Raw genomic sequence first — 18,054 nt, 5'->3', positions numbered from 1 at the left:
GGTGGCGGGCTGAAGAGAGTAAGTGGCGGGCTGAAGAGAGGGCTGAAGCTCGAATGTGGCGGCAGCGTGATGAGAGGAGGCAGGATTCAATGCTGAGGCTGCTGGAGGACCAAACCAGTATGCTCCAGTGTATGGTTGAGTTGCAGCAAAGGCAGCTGGAGAACAGACTGCCACTACAGCCCCTGTGTAACCAACCGCCCTCCTCCCCAAGTTCCATAGCCTCCACACCCAGACGCCCAAGAACGCGGTGGGGGGGCCTCCGGCCAACCAGCCACTCCACCACAGAGGATTGCCCAAAAAAAAGAAGGCTGTCATTCAATAAATTTTAAAGTTGTAAACTTTTAAAGTGCTGTGTGGCATTTTCCTTCCCTCCTCCACCACCCCTCCTGGGCTACCTTGGTAGTCATCCCCCTGTTTGTGTGATGAATGAATGAAGAATGCATGAATGTGAAGCAACAATGACTTTATTGCCTCTGCAAGCGGTGATCGAAGGGAGGAGGGGAGGGTGGTTAGCTTACAGGGAAGTAGAGTGAATCAAGGGGCGGGGGGTTTCATCAAGGAGAAACAAACAGAACTTTCACACCGTAGCCTGGCCAGTCACGAAACAGGTTTTCAAAGCCTCTCTGATGCGTACCGCGCCCTCCTGTGCTCTTCTAACCGCCCTGGTGTCTGGCTGCGCATAACCAGCAGCCAGGCGATTTGCCTCAACCTCCCACCCCGCCATAAACGTCTCCCCCTTACTCTCACAGATATTGTGGAGCACACAGCAAGCAGTAATAACAGTGGGAATATTGGTTTCGCTGAGGTCTAAGCGAGTCAGTAAACTGCGCCAGTGCGCCTTTAAACGTCCAAATGCACATTCTACCACCGTTCTGCACTTGCTCAGCCTGTAGTTGAACAGCTCCTGACTACTGTCCAGGCTGCCTGTGTACGGCTTCATGAGCCATGGCATTAAGGGGTAGGCTGGGTCCCCAAGGATACATATAGGCATTTCAACATCCCCAACAGTTATTTTCTGGTCTGGGAATAAAGTCCCTTCTTGCAGCTTTTGAAACAGACCAGAGTTCCTGAAGATGCGAGCGTCATGTACCTTTCCCGGCCATCCCACGTTGATGTTGGTGAAACGTCCCTTGTGATCCACCAGAGCTTGCAGCGCTATTGAAAAGTACCCCTTGCGGTTTATGTACTCGCCGGCTTGGTGCTCCGGTGCCAAGATAGGGATATGGGTTCCGTCTATGGCCCCACCACAGTTAGGGAATCCCATTGCAGCAAAGCCATCCACTATGACCTGCACATTTCCCAGGGTCACTACCCTTGATATCAGCAGATCTTTGATTGCGTGGGCTACTTGCATCACAGCAGCCCCAACAGTAGATTTGCCCACTCCAAATTGATTCCCAACTGACCGGTAGCTGTCTGGCGTTGCAAGCTTCCACAGGGCTATCGCCACTCGCTTCTCAACTGTGAGGGCTGCTCTCATCTTGGTATTCATGCGCTTCAGGGCAGGGGAAAGCAAGTCACAGAGTTCCATGAAAGTGCCCTTACGCATGCGAAAGTTTCGCAGCCACTGGGAATCGTCCCAGACCTGCAACACTATGCGGTCCCACCAGTCTGTGCTTGTTTCCCGAGCCCAGAATCAGCGTTCCACAGCATGAACATGCCCCATTAGCACCATGATGCATGCATTGTCAGGGCCCATGCTTTCAGAGAAATCTGTGTCCATGTCCTGATCACTCACGTGACCGCGCTGACGTCGCCTCCTCGCCCGGTAGCGCTTTGCCAGGTTCTGGTGCTGCATATACTGCTGGATAATGCGTGTGGTGTTTAATGTGCTCCTAATTGCCAAAGTGAGCTGAGCGGACTCCATGCTTGCCTTGGTATGGCGTCCGCACAGAAAAAAGGTGCGGAATGATTGTCTGCCGTTGCTCTGATGGAGGGAGGGGCGACTGACGACACGGCTTACAGGGTTGGCTTCAGGGAGCTAAAATCCACAAAGGGGGTGGCTTTAAATCAAGGAGTAGTTCAGGCAGGAGTTCATGGAGGGTTCCAATAAGAAATGGTGCACCTAAGTTACTGTTCTTATTGGAACAAGGAGGTTAGCGTGGCCTCTGATTGATACATGGCTAGATTTAGCTCGCTGCACCTTCTCTGTGAGTGACTGCAGTGTGACCTAGAGGAATGAGTCCCCTAGACAGGGGAAGAGGCAAATGAGTACAAAACAAATCTGGTCTATTTCTTGTTTCGATCCACTCCATCTATCTTTTACATCTTTGGCTGGCAGCAGACGGTGCAGAAGGACTGCATGCCATCCACATCTCATGGCTGCTCGGCAGAAGATGGTACAGTACGACTGCTAGCCATCCTCATCTCTTGCCTGCCTGGCAGAAGATGGTGCAATATGACTGCTAGCCATCCTCATCTCTTGCCTGCCTGGCAGAAGATGGTACAATACGATTGCTAGCCATCGTCATCTCTTGCCTGCCCGGCAGAAGACGGTACAATACGACTGCTAGCAATCCATATCGCCTGCCTGATCACCATAAGACGGTTCAATAGGACTGACTGCAGGACTAAAGAGAATGACCTGGTCAAGTCACCAAAAATTTAGTCCCTGCGCCCATGTCTGCCCAGGCACTCCCAGCCGACGTGGCCAGGAGCACCTCGGACACGACGAGGACGGGTAACAGTCATACTGCACCGTCTGCTGCCAGAAGGCAATGGGTTGCTGCTACTGTGTAGCAATGCCGTACCGCGTCTTCCAGCACCCAGAAGACATACGGTGACGGTTACCTGAGCGGGCTCCATGCTTGCGGTGGTATGGCGTCCGCACAGGTAACTCAGGAAAAAAGGCGCGAAACGATTGTCTGCCCTTGCCTTCACGGAGGGAGGGAGGGAACGGGGGCCGGACAATATGTACCCAGAACCACCCGCGACAATGTTTTAGCCCAATCAGAGTGCTCCATTGTGACTGCTCTGGACAGCACTCTCAACTCAGATGCACGATTATTTGCCGTTGCTCTGACGCAGGGAGGGGCGACTGAGGACACGGCTTACAGGGTTGACTTCACGGAGGGTTCCAATAAGAAATGGTGCACCTAAGTTACTGTTCTTATTGGAACAAGGAGGTTAGCCTGGCCTCTGATTGATACATGGCTAGATTTAGCTCGCTGCACCTTCTCTGTGAGTGACTGCAGTGTGACCTAGAGGAATGAGTCCCCTAGACAGGGGAAGAGGCAAATGAGTACAAAACAAATCCGGTTGATTTCTTGTTTTGATCCACTCCATCTATCTTTTACATCTTTGGCTGGCAGCAGACGGTGCAGAAGGACTGCATGCCATCCACATCTCATGGCTGCTCGGCAGAAGACGGTACAATAGGACTGCTAAGCAATCCATATTGCCTGCCTGCTCACCATAAGACGGTTCAATAGGACTGACTGCCGGACTTAAGAGAATGACCTGGTCAAGTCACTAAAAATTTAGTCCCTGCGCCCATGTCTGCCCAGGCGCTCCTGATCGACCTCACACAGGCGACCAGGAGCACCTCGGACATGACGAGAACGGCTACCAGTCGTACTGTACCGTCTGCTGCCAGAAGGCAATGGGTTGCTGCTACTGTGTAGCAATGCCATACCGCGTCTGCCAGCACCCAGGAGACATATGGTGACGGTTACCTGAGCGGGCTCCATGCTTGCGGTGGTATGGCGTCCGCACAGGTAACTCAGGAAAAAAGGCGCGAAACGATTGTCTGCCCTTGCCTTCACGGAGGGAGGGAGGGAACGGGGGCCGGACAATATGTACCCAGAACCACCCGCGACAATGTTTTAGCCCAATCAGAGTGCTCCATTGTGACTGCTCTGGACAGCACTCTCAACTCAGATGCACGATTGTTTGCCGTTGCTCTGACGCAGGGAGGGGTTACAGGGTTGACTTCACAGAGGGTTCCAATAAGAAATGGTGCACCTAAGTTATTGTTCTTATTGGAACAAGGAGGTTAGCCTGGCCTCTGATTGATACATGGCTAGATTTAGCTCGCTGCACCTTCTCTGTGAGTGACTGCAGTGTGACCTAGAGGAATGAGTCCCCTAGACAGGGGAAGAGGCAAATGAGTACAAAACAAATCCGGTTTATTTCTTGTTTTGATCCACTCCATCTATCTTTTACATCTTTGGCTGGCAGCAGACGGTGCAGAAGGACATATTGCCTACCTGCTCACCATAAGATGGTTCAATAGGACTGACTGCCGGACTTAAGAGAATGACCTGGTCAAGTCACCAAAAATTTAGTCCCTGAGCCCATGTCTGCCCAGGCGCTCCCAGCCGACGTGGCCAGGAGCACCTCGGACATGACGAGGACGGCTACCAGTCGTATTGTACTGTCTGCTGCCAGAAGGCAAGGGGTTGCTGCTACTGTGTAGCAATGCAGAACCACGTCTTCCAGCACCCAGGAGACATACGGTGACGGTTACCTGAGCGGGCTCCATGCTTGCGGTGGTATGGCGTCCGCACAGGTAACTCAGGAAAAAAGGCGCAAAACGATTGTCTGCCCTTGCTTTCACGGAGGGAGGGAGGGAAGGGGGGACTGACGATATGTACCCAGAACCACCCGCGACAATGTTTCAGCCCCATCAGGCATTGGGATCTCAACCCAGAATTCCAATGGGCAGCGGAGACTGCGGGAACTGGGGGATAGCTACCCACAGTGCAACGCTCCGGAAGTCGACTCTAGCCTCGGTACTGTGGAAGCACTCCGCCGAGTTAATGCACTTAATGCACTTCTGTGGGGACACACACACTCGAATATATAAAACCGATTTCTAAAAAACCGACTTCTATAAATTCGACCTTATTCCGTAGTGTAGACATACCCTATGTGAATGTAGTGTATGTATTAGAAGACAGTTCTATATCTGTATATATGGAAATAGATATGGTGCCAGTACACAGTACCAAAAAGCATGGAGCACAGTTCCTGGGTTTTGCAGGACCATAAAAACTTGTTACCGAATGCTGCAAAATTGCTTCTTCTCTGCAGCTCTTTTCATCAGCTTTGAATAGTATGTACAGCACCTAGCGCTTGGGGTCTCAACTCATTTGGAGGCTTATATTATTCTACTAGCATAATACTACTAATTAATAATAATGAGAACCTTTAAATTGAAAACTAGGTCAGGTTGGTAGTGATCAAAAGTCATTAGCCTGGTGGCTATTCAGTGATCTTAGGTGAGTAAAGTTAGTTGGTGGTTTGAGACCAATTCCCAGAGAGCATATAGCAACTTCACAAGAATCACTAACCAATAATTTATGGCAGCCTCAGAAGGGAAGTCAAGGATTGAAATAGCAGGGCAAAGTGGAAGGAGAGTGTTGGGAAGTTCATGCTGCCACGGCCTGTGCTGAACATGTTGTGAGAATAGAGGTCTTTAATCTCCAAACCGTCAATCCAGAATTAAATCCACATTACTGAATTTAAGAAAACCTGCCAAGAAGAGGGCTGCCCTGCCTCAGACAGCCAAGACAGACTTGCTGAGAGGGAGACAGTGACAAGCCTCACTGCTCCTGAATCTGCATGACCCTACCCCAGAGCAGTACAAAGGAGGGACTGGCGGTAGACGCCATTTAGACTAAACCCAACAGGCTGATCCAGGAAGATTGCCTAAGTCACCCTTTTTCTCATTATTTTCCCATGGACTCCCCTCTCCCAGAAGGGAAGAAATAGGGGGAAAGACTTTTTGTTTGTTTGTTTGCTCCAAGGACCCTCTTGAGTGTCTGCCAGAGGGGGAGAAATAAAGACAGTATAAAGGATCTTAAGCAGGGTTTGCACGGGACCCCAACCTCCCACGCAACACATAATCTCAGAGAAGCATATACCATTTTTCAGAGGTGGAGAGAAGATTAATAATGAGAGACAGAAAATATTGGGAGAGAGAGATGGCCACAATCAACATGCAGCAGGTTCTGTAAAATCAAACTATGGATGTGCTACTGAATCAGTATTGCCAACTCTTCATGACTTTATTGCAAGTCTTGTGATATTTGATATTTTAGTTAAAGCCTCAGCTCTTGGAGACGTGATTAGGTGAGAATCTCAGCTTTCATTTAAAAAAGGAAAGAAAAAACAAATAAGTTTCTAGCCCTCGTCGTTCTGGAGAAAAGCTTGAAAATGTTACTCAAATGCACCCTAAAGCCTCAAAAAACAGAAGGCAAATAACAAAAAAAAATTTTATATATATATATATATATATATATATATATATATATATATATATATATATATATATATATTCATGATTTTTCAGTCAGTCTCATGGGGGTATTTTGGTGCCTGGCACACGAGTTTTAAAGGTTTGGGATTGGCAATATGCTAACTCCATTGCTGTTAGTGCTGTGCCTCCCCTCTGGGTCTATTCTTCATAAGAGAAAACTAAAGTATCCTACAGCCCTAGGCCAAGTGGATGTAGCACCACTATTGTATGACAAAAGGCCAGTTTCCAGCTGGCCCCTGTAACAGAACGCAGGGAGGGGGATACACAAGCAGCTTTCTTTTATCTTCCAGCATCATGTATCGTCTGAGTCCCTTTACGTATGGGGGCTCTGAAACTGCTTCCTCCATGCTCTTGGGAGTACACGTTGCCCCCAGTGGAATGGTTGAAGGGCAGGACCTGGTCCTCCCCTCTCCTCATCAGCTTGTGGGGTTGCTTGGGTTCAGTGGGCTGCACCATTCCCAGGAGAATTCCAAAATCTAAGGCTGACCAGCTCAATTTTGCCAGTCCTGTGCAGGCACCATGCCTGTTTGTGTCCATGGGAATGCATTTGCACTGGGACTGTAGCACTGGACATTGAGCATTGCAAAAAAATCCATAGCTACCCACAGGACAGGCAGAAGGAGAAATAGTAAACTCAGAATAAATGAAAAGCTTTCATATATAGATATGTGTATGTGGGTATATAAATACACGCGTGTATATTTATAAGATGTATTGCTTAGAATATCTCCAAGTTATATAGATTCAGTAAATGTTAAAAACCTGAAAACTACAAAGGGTTTAGCAGTGAATGCCTGCTTTGCTGCATCTTATGTTATGCTTATTTGGGGGGCTATTTTTAAGAAGCTGAAGGTAGAATAAGATCGTTCCAGGCATATTTAAGGGTATTGTTTCAAACAAAGCTAAATGATTAGTACAGGAGGGTAATTTGTGTGGAGGTGGAAGTGGAGGTGATTATAGATTTGTCATAGTTTTTTACTATAATTTTTCTATTAATAAGGCACTTAGATTTACATGCTGACATGTGGAGAATTGAAGCACTAGATAAGTAGATAGGGCACTATAAACAGATTGATTTGAAGTGGTTCATGCTAGTTGCGTTCTATAGATGCTATAAACCTACACTTGTTGTGACAGGGTAGTTTTTCTAGCTACTCTTGAGAAAAGTAATTGGTGCAGGCTGTCAATGCGAAGGCAAGCTTAATTAAAGGCAATGAAAATATACGAAATTTATAAGTGCTTTACAGCTAAGTCTTTAATTAGTGAAAATAGGAAATTGCGGTCCTGGATATTGCTTGCTCCACCTCTTCTTTCTCAACCTCTTAAGCTTTACATAAATAAACATAATAGAATTTATCCAGTAGGATGGACGGTCTTCTGCCTACAGCACTGGACTAGGACTCTAGAGACCCGGTTTTAATTCCTGGCTTAGCCACAGAGGCTCCCTTTGGGACTTTGGGCAAATCACTTTTGCAATACTATATAATGGGGAAGGTGGCCATCTATACTACTATGGTCGCCACTTTTCCAAAAGTGTGATAAATTTTGTACAAAGTATGCCTTGCACAGTATCATTGGAAAAGTTATAATCTGCAGTGTATTATTATCTTTTTATAATATGTGTATCAATATTGAGCATGGAGTTATGGAATTTTGTATGTGGTTGTAACTCAAACCTGTTGTGAGTCTAGGAAATGCCCACAGGTTAGCTCTTCAGGAATAATAAAAGAACTATAAACAAACACTGCTGCTTGTCAGTCCCATAGACACCTTGTATATCACATTCCACACAGAAGAGGCAGACAAAGATTTGCGATTTGCATGTAGACTTTGGAGCTGTGCAACCCAGCACGTAAGCAATGGAGGCCTGACTCCATAACACAGCCAGGATTTTTCCAGCAAAAGGGTTGAAGAATATAAAAGGCAAAAACAAAGGCTCCTGATTACCTCTTTCCTACGCTATCTCTGGATCAATGAACGCTAACAATGGAAATTTTGAACAAAGGACTGAGTTCCCCTGAACTAATCTGGGAAACCAGAGAGACTCACAGAAACAAGCAGATATAACATCCCTGCTAACATTTTGGATTTACAAACTTTGTCTGTAATGTAATTTACCTGCTTTAAACCTCTGAATAACTCTAATTTCTTTTCTCATATAATAAACTTTGAGTTAGTTTCTTAAAAGAATTGGCTAACAGCATTGTCTTTGGTGAGCCCTGGAGTATACCCTGACCTGGTGGTAAGTGACTATCTCCGTGGAGCTGGAAGAACCAAATGTGTGGTGATCTTTGGTTTAAATATCTTTCATCACAGCAGTCCAGTGGTAAATGAGACTGGAGTGCTAAGGGGACTGTCAGTGGCTTTATAGTGAGCTAGTAAAGTGACTCAGGAGCACACATACATTGCTGGTTTGGTTAAATCTAACTCTAGACTATACCACCAGTTTGGGGGTGTTTGCCCAATTTGGACAGTCTGACCTAATATTGGCACTCACAGTTGTGACCCCCAATAGACTCCAGTGATAACAATCTCTCTGTGCTTCAGTTTTCTCATACAGGAAAAGAGTCTGGTTCCCCTCCACTTTGTCTGTCTTGTCTATTTAGACTGTAAGGCCCGGATTCATAAACAGACTTAGATGTTGCAACTAGGACATATTCTGATGTGGGTCTTTCTCCATGCCTCTTGTTGAAACCGTTCTACTTTAATTAAATATTAATTGGGCCAGAGAAAGAGTGAGACTCACTCCATAGTCCAGTGGCTAGGGTATTCATCTGAGAAAGTGGGAGGCCTCTATTCAAATCCTTTCTCCTCATCACGTGTGGGGTGCATTAAATCAGGGTCTCCCCCATCTCAGGTGAGTACCCTAACCACTGGGCTAAAGGTCTTCCTCCACCCCCATCTGTTTTGTGTCAGCCTCTGAGCATGCCTACTGGATCAGGCCCCACAGGGAGCACAGGCAGAGAATGCCTATCTTCCCCTGATTTGAGGATCACCCTGGGGCTTAGGCATGAGATAGGCATCTGGACACTTGCCTGAGGCAATAATGTACATGTCCAGAGGCAGAAACTTAGGTGCCTAAGGAACTTCTGCTACAAAAATGTAGGTGGAGAGTGAGTTTAGTCACCTACAGAGGGAGGTTGTGGAACACAGTGGTGCCTAAAATTGGGATTTAGGCACCTATATCTGGGGTTTGGGCACTGAAGTCCCTTTGTGGATCCAGTTTTAAACTCTTTGGGGCAGACATTGCATCTTATGTGTATGCTCAGTGCTAATCACACTGGGCTCTGATCTTGGTTGGGGTTTCTAAGCATTACTGTAATACAAAGAAAACTACAAATCCTGAAATCCTGGCCATATGCCACTCACTCCAGTTGGGCCAATGTGCCACCCAAAGAACGCTAAAAATTAGGTAGGAGATTTCACTTACCTCTGAATTCTACATATTGCATTATAGCAAAAATACTATCTGGGCTCAGACCCAGATATCTACATGCTTAAATATTAAGAAATTGATAATATATGCCACATTTTGAGGAAAGAAGAATGAAAGATGAGTAAGTATTTGCAGGACTGGTCCCAAAGTGCTAGAGGAAAAGGATAGAGAAACACTACCAGAGAGAGATTAATCACCCTAAAAAAAACCCTCAAAGTAAAGAGAAAGTCATACAATGTTATACAATTATATAGCTGTCCCCCAGCCAACCATGAATGAAGATAAATTCTGAATGCTCTTCACGGGAGTTAATGATAACCATATTAAATAAGTACATCATTGAAAAGATAATTATAACAGACTTTCTAGATTCATGTCAAAATACCTAAATCAGAGAGGCCTGTTAATAATTTAAAAAATATTAATAGAATTACATAATACATGGGATGTTAGCATTTGGTTTGTACAGAACAATGAAGTCTACAAGTTTACTCAGTAGCACTATGTTTATATCAAGGAGCAGCCTCAGCCACCCGACCGACCCCAGCCCCAGCCTGAGCAGCCCCAGCCCCGGGTCAGTCCGAGCAGCTCCAGCTGGCTGACCCAAGCCCCAGCCGTGCCAGCTGGCCAACCAACCCCAGCCCCAGCAGCCCCAGCCATGCCAGCTGGCCAACCCCATCCCCAGGTCAGTCTGAGTAGCCCCAGCCATGCCAGCCAGCCTATCCCAACCTCGTGCTGGCCCAAGCTGCCCCAGCCTCACCGGCCACCCAGCTCCCACCTCAGGCCAGCCCCAGCCTCTGACCAGCATGAGCAGCCCCCCCCACAATGACCGGCTGACCCCAGCCCCACGCCAGCCCGAACAGTCCCAGCCACACCAGTTGGCTGATCCCAGCCCCGTGCTGGCCCAAGCTGCCCCAGCCTCGCCAGCCGACCAGGCCCCATCTCAGGCCAACCCCAGCCTTGGGCCACCCCGAGCAGCCCCAGGCCAGCCCAGGCAGCCCCAGCTATGCCAGCCAGCTGGCCAACCCCAGCCCAATGCCAGCCCCAGCCAGCCAGCCAACTCCATGCCTGGGCTGGCCCAAGCAGCCCCAGCCGGCCTACCCCAGCCCCAGCCGCACCACCAGGCTCGCCGAACTAGCCCCAGGCCAGAGAATGGAAAATGCCACGCGCCTGCCTCCCTGGTCTATTGTACCCACTGCCCATGATTAAGACTGTTGTTGAATACGACCCTTCGAATTCACTCCTGAAAACCCTGCATTTGTACAATGCTACTGAGTTCGTACAGAGCTTTCACGTCATTAATTCGCATGGGTACAGAATCGTAGCAACTATGTTTTCTTCTACAAATCTTTGCCTAATTGAAAACAACTTTTTGTAACATTTCTAGACAGTTTTGCATATCTAAGACTTTTAGATGGCTTGGGTAAGTTTCCATCCAAATCTTCACTCCTATTCTCATGCTTGTAAATTTGACTTCTTTATTCTTGATAATAAACACCCACCCCATGGATTGGGGTGGGTGTTTATTATCCATGGAGGAGCTCTATCATCTTATATTTTGGGGGAAATTCTGCGCCAAAATATTAAAAATTTTGCACCAAAGAATTAAAAATCCTGCATATTTTGTCAAAATAATACAATATAATCACTCTAGTTTCAATTATTTTGGTAATTTGTTTCAAAATACCTATCAACAAGTATATCAACAATACACACAACAAAAAAAAAGATTCCTCCAATAATAGAGAGTTAAAGAAACCCCTATGACAACCCAGGTCCTGTTGGGAGGTGCTGGAAGGACTGCATGGGGCCCCCAGAGCCCAGACACCTGCACCCCTCCCCCTAGAGCCCAGCCGCGGGGTACCTCCCGAGCCTAGATACCAGCCACAGGGCACCCCAGAACCCAGACACCCATACCCCTCTCCCCCAGAGCCCAGCTGTGGGACACCCCCCGAGCCCAGACAGCTTCACCCCCCACCCACCAGAGCCCAGCTGCAGGGTACCCCCAGAGCTCAGACATCCACACCCCTCTTCCTCCAGCACAGGCGTCAGCTTCCTCCAGGCTTTGAGGGTGCTCAACCCCCAACTCCACCCCAGGCCCTGTCCCCACCCACATCTTCCCGCACCCACTCTGCCCCAAGCCCCGCCCCCACACCACCCTTTCTCCCAGCTGATTGAAGCAGGTACTGGGAGGGATGGGGAGGAGTTGATTGGTGGGGCCTCTAGAGTATGGGAGGCAGTGGGTGGGAGGGGAAAGCTGGCTGCTGGTGGGTACTAAGCACCCACTCATTTTTTACCCACAGAGTCAGCGCCTATGCCCCCAGAGCCTAGCCACAGGGCACCCCCAGTGCCCAGACACCCACACCCTCTCCCTCTGAGCTCACATACCTCCACCCCACAGCCTTTACTCCCCCCCAGCTTCTTTACTGTCCCACTATGGGATGTGGTATGCGGTGCGGCCCTGCCCTTCCTCACACTTTGCCAGAGCTGAGTCTCCCATGCCCTCGCCCATATTCAGAAGAATGAGGATCAAGACGGCAGCCAAAGCATGCAGCCTCTGTCCCTATTGGGCTGGGCACGACACTGACTGCCAGCTGGGCTCTGCAGAGTCCAACAGCCCCTACTGGCAGCCAGCAACTCCGCAGCCCCAATTCTGCAGGAGAAACATGAAATTCTGCATTGTGCAGAACACTCCCAGATGTAATCTTAGGTTTTGATTCTGCAAGCAGCTGTGTGCAAATAGACCCCTACGCAGCCCAGAGTCCCCTAAAGTCAGTGGTGCGCTGTATGGGCTCACTGCAGAGTTGACGGCACTACTGGGGAGGATGAAATCTCAGGTATACATACGGTGACCAGATGTTTTTATAGGGACAGTCCCGTTTTTTGGGACTTTTTTCTTATATAGGCACCTATTACCTCCCACCCCCTGTCCCATTTTTTCCACAGTTGCTATCTGGTCATCCTCAGTATATATGAAATAGATAGTGGGTCCGTTTCTTATCACAGTTACACATGTGCAAACCTATTGCTGGGAAATGACAGGAGAACCTAGTCTGTTTCTTTTTACTTATTACTGTAACACAAAATTCTGGATTGGAATGGTTTCCTTTGACAAGCAGCTTGGAATCCTTTGTATTTATTTACTTTAATTCTGTTTAAATGTTCTGTTGAAAAATTATTTTAATCAGTATGTCTCCCATTGTTAATAAAGTCAAAGCGAGGAAAGTAATTTTGCCTATAAGTAAACACTTTAGAAAAAGTTTGATTCTAATGTTTTTTAATGTTTTGCTCTAGCAATTTATTTTTTCAATTTGCTAAACTAAAATAGAGAGAGATTCAAATCATGACACCCTGATCTCTGGTGCAGAAATTATAGTGAGTAATCCCGCTTAATGAAGCTCTGATCAATGACTGACTCCATTATGAGTAACATTACATTCTTTATTTGTTCTCTTTATTGCTAAACTTCTAAACAAAACAGACTTTAAAAAGTACAATTTGCATATGCTGAACTGTGTGTTGCTCCAGAACTATGTGTGCATATAACCTTGTGAAAGTGAAGCAGATTTTGTGTTAGTGATTCCATATGGAATTTAGAAGGTAAGAGTGTATTTGAGATTCTAACACCTAAGCCAGTTTGTCAAAAGTGAAGTAACTTTTTTCCTTTATCAACAAATGCTACTAAATGAGATAGTACAAATTGTGAACTATAGTAATTAGAAGAAGCAGCCATAGTGATGACATGGAGTTAATTTCCTAGTTTTTAATGAGATCTCATGGAACTACCAGCTATTTTCCATTAGGAAGATTTCATTGTTCTTGGAAATGGCACAAACTTTTTAGCTGAATTCTTCCAGAAGACTTTAGCCTGAGGCAGATACTCAGCATGGGAAATGTTCAGCCCAAATAGTTAATGTTTGGCAAAGGAATAAACAGCTGAAAACAATTTTGATGGGAAATGTCAGGCAACCGTAATAATAGGCATTGTTACCATCTTTATCTCTACTTTTATGTATAATATTGACTTAGCACTTTCCTTTAGTTCTTGCATGGCTGGTGTGCAGGGAGGAAGAAGGTGGCAATCACAATTATTCACCTAGCCCTGGCAAATGAAAGGAATCCCTTGGAAGCTAGATAACCAAGAGCAGTTTTCCAAATGTACGGCCAGCCTCTCCTAATTTTGTATTATATTATTAGCCAAATACCTATTACATATACATCCAAAATATTGGAAGCGCCTAGAAATATTTTGTATGACAAACAAAGGCCATAAAATATAAAATACACAAATAGATAAAGTAGTAATCATTACATTCTGAAAGCATAAAAAAGAAAATTATTCTTAGCTAACTAGGTCATCAGAATAGGAATAAAGTGCTATATAGCTATCAATCTAATACACATCGCATTATAAGAAGTTCCCCATTCGCTAAATGAGAAAACTTGTACAGTATTATCAATCATCAATTCAGTTTTTCACATCTCAAACCAGTAAAAGAGGAATCACTGAAACAGGTATCTTTCTTATTGCTTTTTCTGTCCAAATATTCAGCCACCTAGTCAGGATTTAAAAATAATAATAATAATAATAACAACAACAACTCCCACATTATACATTTTCTGGCATTTCCATGAACAAAACCATTTAAAATCTGTTTTAATTAGCTTGACTTCAGACACAAGTGATAAAAATTGTTTCCTAAGACTCATAGCAGACTGAGTTATACCCAGGAAAACCAATTTTTATTCCCAAAAGAGAATATCAGATCACGGTCACACCAACATCAAAATCTATTTCCTATCTAAAAAAACCAAACAAACAAACAAAAAAAACAGTGCTTTACCCTGCAAACACTTGTTGTACTCCCTCTAGATAAGTGCTATTAATGAAAGGTTTACAAGAAATAGAAAAAAGAAAAGGAGTACTTGTGGCACCTTAGAGACTTATAAATTGGTTAGTCTCTAAGGTGCCACAAGTACTCCTTTTCTTTTTGCGAATACAGACTAACACGGCTGTTACTCTGAAAGAAATAGAAACATTGTTCAAAGTCTGAGCACAATTCTTCCCCACTGGAATAATTTAGCTGACTTCAGTGGAGATACTTCTGATTTACACAAGAGTCTGCAATGGGAAAAATCAATCCTTTTACCTGTATTTAATCTCCGAGTAGAAGTTTTATCAAAAACAAACCACTGTACTGACTAACTGCCAGGCCTTCGCAGCCCTCAGCTGAAACCCCTATTGCTCTGCTGCACCACACCCCAGGAAACAGCTCTCTGAGAGGAAAAGAGCAGCCCTTTTGGGAGCCAGTGACATCTGGCCCTCCAGCAGCCAGAAGCACTCCGAACCAGCAACAGCCAATCAAGGCCCAGCAGGCCAAAATGAAAAGATAGTTCCTGTCAGAAGCCAGAGGTGTGATGCTCCCTTAGGCTACCCCCAAAGGAACCAGCCTGAGCCAGGCCGCAATCAGGGACAGTGACAGGAGTTCAGAAGGAGCCCTGCTGATTCAATTCTAGAGAAAGAATTTAGCTCAGAGGGGCAAGGAACTACTTCTATTTTGAGTTCATTATACCCTGAAAGTGGTTTTGGACTGTGTGACCCTGCCAGCAGGCAGCCCAGATCAGGGCAGCACAAAGGTGGCTTAAGAACTGTCTTTTTGCCCCACCTCCTCTGGAGCTGTGCCTCTTAGGGTTGCTACTTCCACTGAGTTATGCTGATTTACCCCAGCTGAGGAGCTAGCTAAATAGCACAAAAGCCAGCAAGTTATGGGGAAAGCAGACACAGTGATCAAGGCCAGCCTTAAGTTTGGCACTTCAATCTGTCCTTAGCATTAAAAGAGAATTTGGGGATGGGAGCAGGGGGACTAATTATCAGTTGAATTACATCTGAGGGGGTAGGGTGGGAATAAAACATGATTCCTAGGCCCCTTAGCAGTATTCAACCATTATATTTGCTGTCCTGTGTTTGTAAGTAGCACTGTTCTGCAGCCTGCTGAGTCCTCCAGTGCATGTCCAGGTATATGATTCTCTAGTCACACAAATACACTTGTGGAGGGCAAATCAAATGGAAATTACTTTATAACTGGTATTTTTTCCTGTGACAGTCATCAAATCACAAAAGCAGAATTAAAAACAATCCAATTATTTAGAAATAAGCTTTAGGCACACGATCCATCGTCTACAGCCAAGCTCTACGATACAACCGCATTTGCTCCAACTCCTCAGATAGAGACAAACACCTACAAGATCTCTATCAAGCATTATTACAACTACAATACCCACCTGCTGAAGTGAAGAAACAGATTGACAGAGCCAGAAGAGTACCCAGAAGTCACCCTCTACAGGACAGGCCCAACAAAGATAATAACAGAACGCCACTAGCCATCACCTTGAGCCCCCAACTAAAACCTCTCCAATGCATCATCAAGGACCTACAACCTATCCTGAAGGACGACCCATCACTCTCACAAATATTGGGAGACAGGCCCCCAACCTGAAGCAAATACTCACCAGCAACAACACACCACACAACAGAACCACTAACCCAGGAACCTATCCTTGCAACAAAGCCCGTTGCCAACTGTGTCCACATATCTATTCAGGGGACACCATCATATGGCCTAATCACATCAGCCACTCTATCAGAGGCTCGTTCACCTGCACATCTACCAATGTGATATATGCCATCATGTGCCAGCAATGCCCCTCTGCCATGTACATTGGTCAAACTGGACCGTCTCTACGTAAAAGAATAAATGGACACAAATCAGATGTCAAGAATTATAACATTCATAAACCAGTCGGAGAACACTTCAATCTCTCTGGTCACTCGATTACAGACCTAAAGGTCGCAATATTACAACAAAAAGACTTCAAAAACAGACTCCAACGAGAGACTGCTGAATTGGAATTAATTTGCAAACTGGATACAATTAACTTAGGCTTGAATAGAGACTGGGAGTGGATGTGTCATTACACAAAGAAAAACTATTTCCCCATGTTTATTCCCTCCCCCCCCCCCCGTTCCTCAGACATTCCTGTTAATTGCTGGAAATGACCCACCTTGATTATCACTACAAAAGGTTTTCTTGCCCCCCACCCCATTCTCCTGCTGGTAATAGCTCATCTTAAGTGATCACTCTTCTTACAGTGTGTACGATAACACCCATTTTTTCATGTTCTGTGTGTTTATAAATTTCCTCACTGTATTTTCCACTGAATGCATCAGATGAAGTGAGCTGTAGCTCATGAAAGCTTATGCTCAAATAAATTGGTTAGTCTCTAAGGTGCCACAAGTACTCCTTTTCTTTTTGCAAATACAGACTAACACGGCTGCTACTCCGAAACCAAGCTTTAAAAAATAAGCCATCAACAGCTTTGAACCTGCTGTTTCAGATGGAATAGAACACCTGTAAACTGAGGGAATGAGGATATAGATTAAGCCTATTTAAAACTATTTGGTTGTGTAGTTTATCTCCATCAGTGTCAGTGGTTTGAGTGGTCCAAACTCGTCTAGTCAAATGGTACATGATTCTGCGCCATACCACTTTTAAAATCCCATTATCCTAACCAGTGACATATGAAACAGAAGTTGTAGAGAGTCAGCAACCTCCAAGAGCATTTTGGACAAATGTTCTTAACAGTCAAATTTATGGGACTTCTCTTTAGATATATGTTAAATAGTTCCCATAGCTAAAACGTCAGTTTTAAAACAGGATAAGAATATTTTATGGTGTATATTAAAGATGCTGTAGCATGTTTTGAATTAGAGTGTAGTTTTGCCCCATCTCTTATTCTGGAAAAAGAGAACTGTCAGTGGGGGTCATTGGGTTGGCAAAGAAATGCTCCAGTATATGACATTCCCCACCTCTACTACTTTGAGAGGAAGAACAAGATGTTCTTGTCACTTGGGGAATTGGCAAAATTAGACAGATTCTTATTCTCCCGACACTTGACATTAACTAAAAGTGCACAAAAACATTTTCCACCTGCTTGTTCTGTAAAGGTTGCTATATTTTCCAAATCATCTGAACACATTCCAGAAAAGAAAAAAAAATTCAAGATAGGATATTGTCTTGTGCTAGAAATCTAGAACATTAATATAATATGCAAATATATTAAATACAAAGTTTCCTTCAGATGCTACAGTAGCAAGCATTACAGAAATGACTATAAACACAATAAATAAATAAGAGTTGATGGCTTTCCAAACAAAATTTAACAACAATGTATGGGGTAACCCTTTAAGAGTGCCTTCAAATTCAGGATGCTCTGGTAGAGGAAAAAGAGAAGCTCTGTCTCCAGGGAGTAGGTGCATCCTTGGGCTCTGCTTTCTAGAATCCTTTGTTGCAAGTGT

At 45.3% G+C, this 18,054-nt stretch overlaps 1 long non-coding RNA gene across 1 annotated transcript in view; it reads right to left on the bottom strand.

The window, feature by feature from the left end:
- LOC119565702 overlaps nt 1-14,932 on the bottom strand; it is a 98,157-nt gene extending 83,225 nt beyond the window's left edge. Inside the window, exon 1 of the long non-coding RNA XR_005224511.2 lies at nt 14,849-14,932. This is a non-coding gene — a long non-coding RNA (uncharacterized LOC119565702). The remainder of the gene's footprint in view (nt 1-14,848) is intronic.
- Between the last annotated feature and the right edge of the window lie 3,122 nt (nt 14,933-18,054).

The sequence above is a fragment of the Chelonia mydas genome, chromosome 3, assembly GCF_015237465.2.
Source record: "Chelonia mydas isolate rCheMyd1 chromosome 3, rCheMyd1.pri.v2, whole genome shotgun sequence".
Taxonomy (NCBI): Eukaryota; Metazoa; Chordata; order Testudines; family Cheloniidae; genus Chelonia; species Chelonia mydas.
The sequence above is the reverse complement of the archived record's forward strand: the minus strand, read 5'-3'. Positions and strand labels throughout refer to the sequence as shown.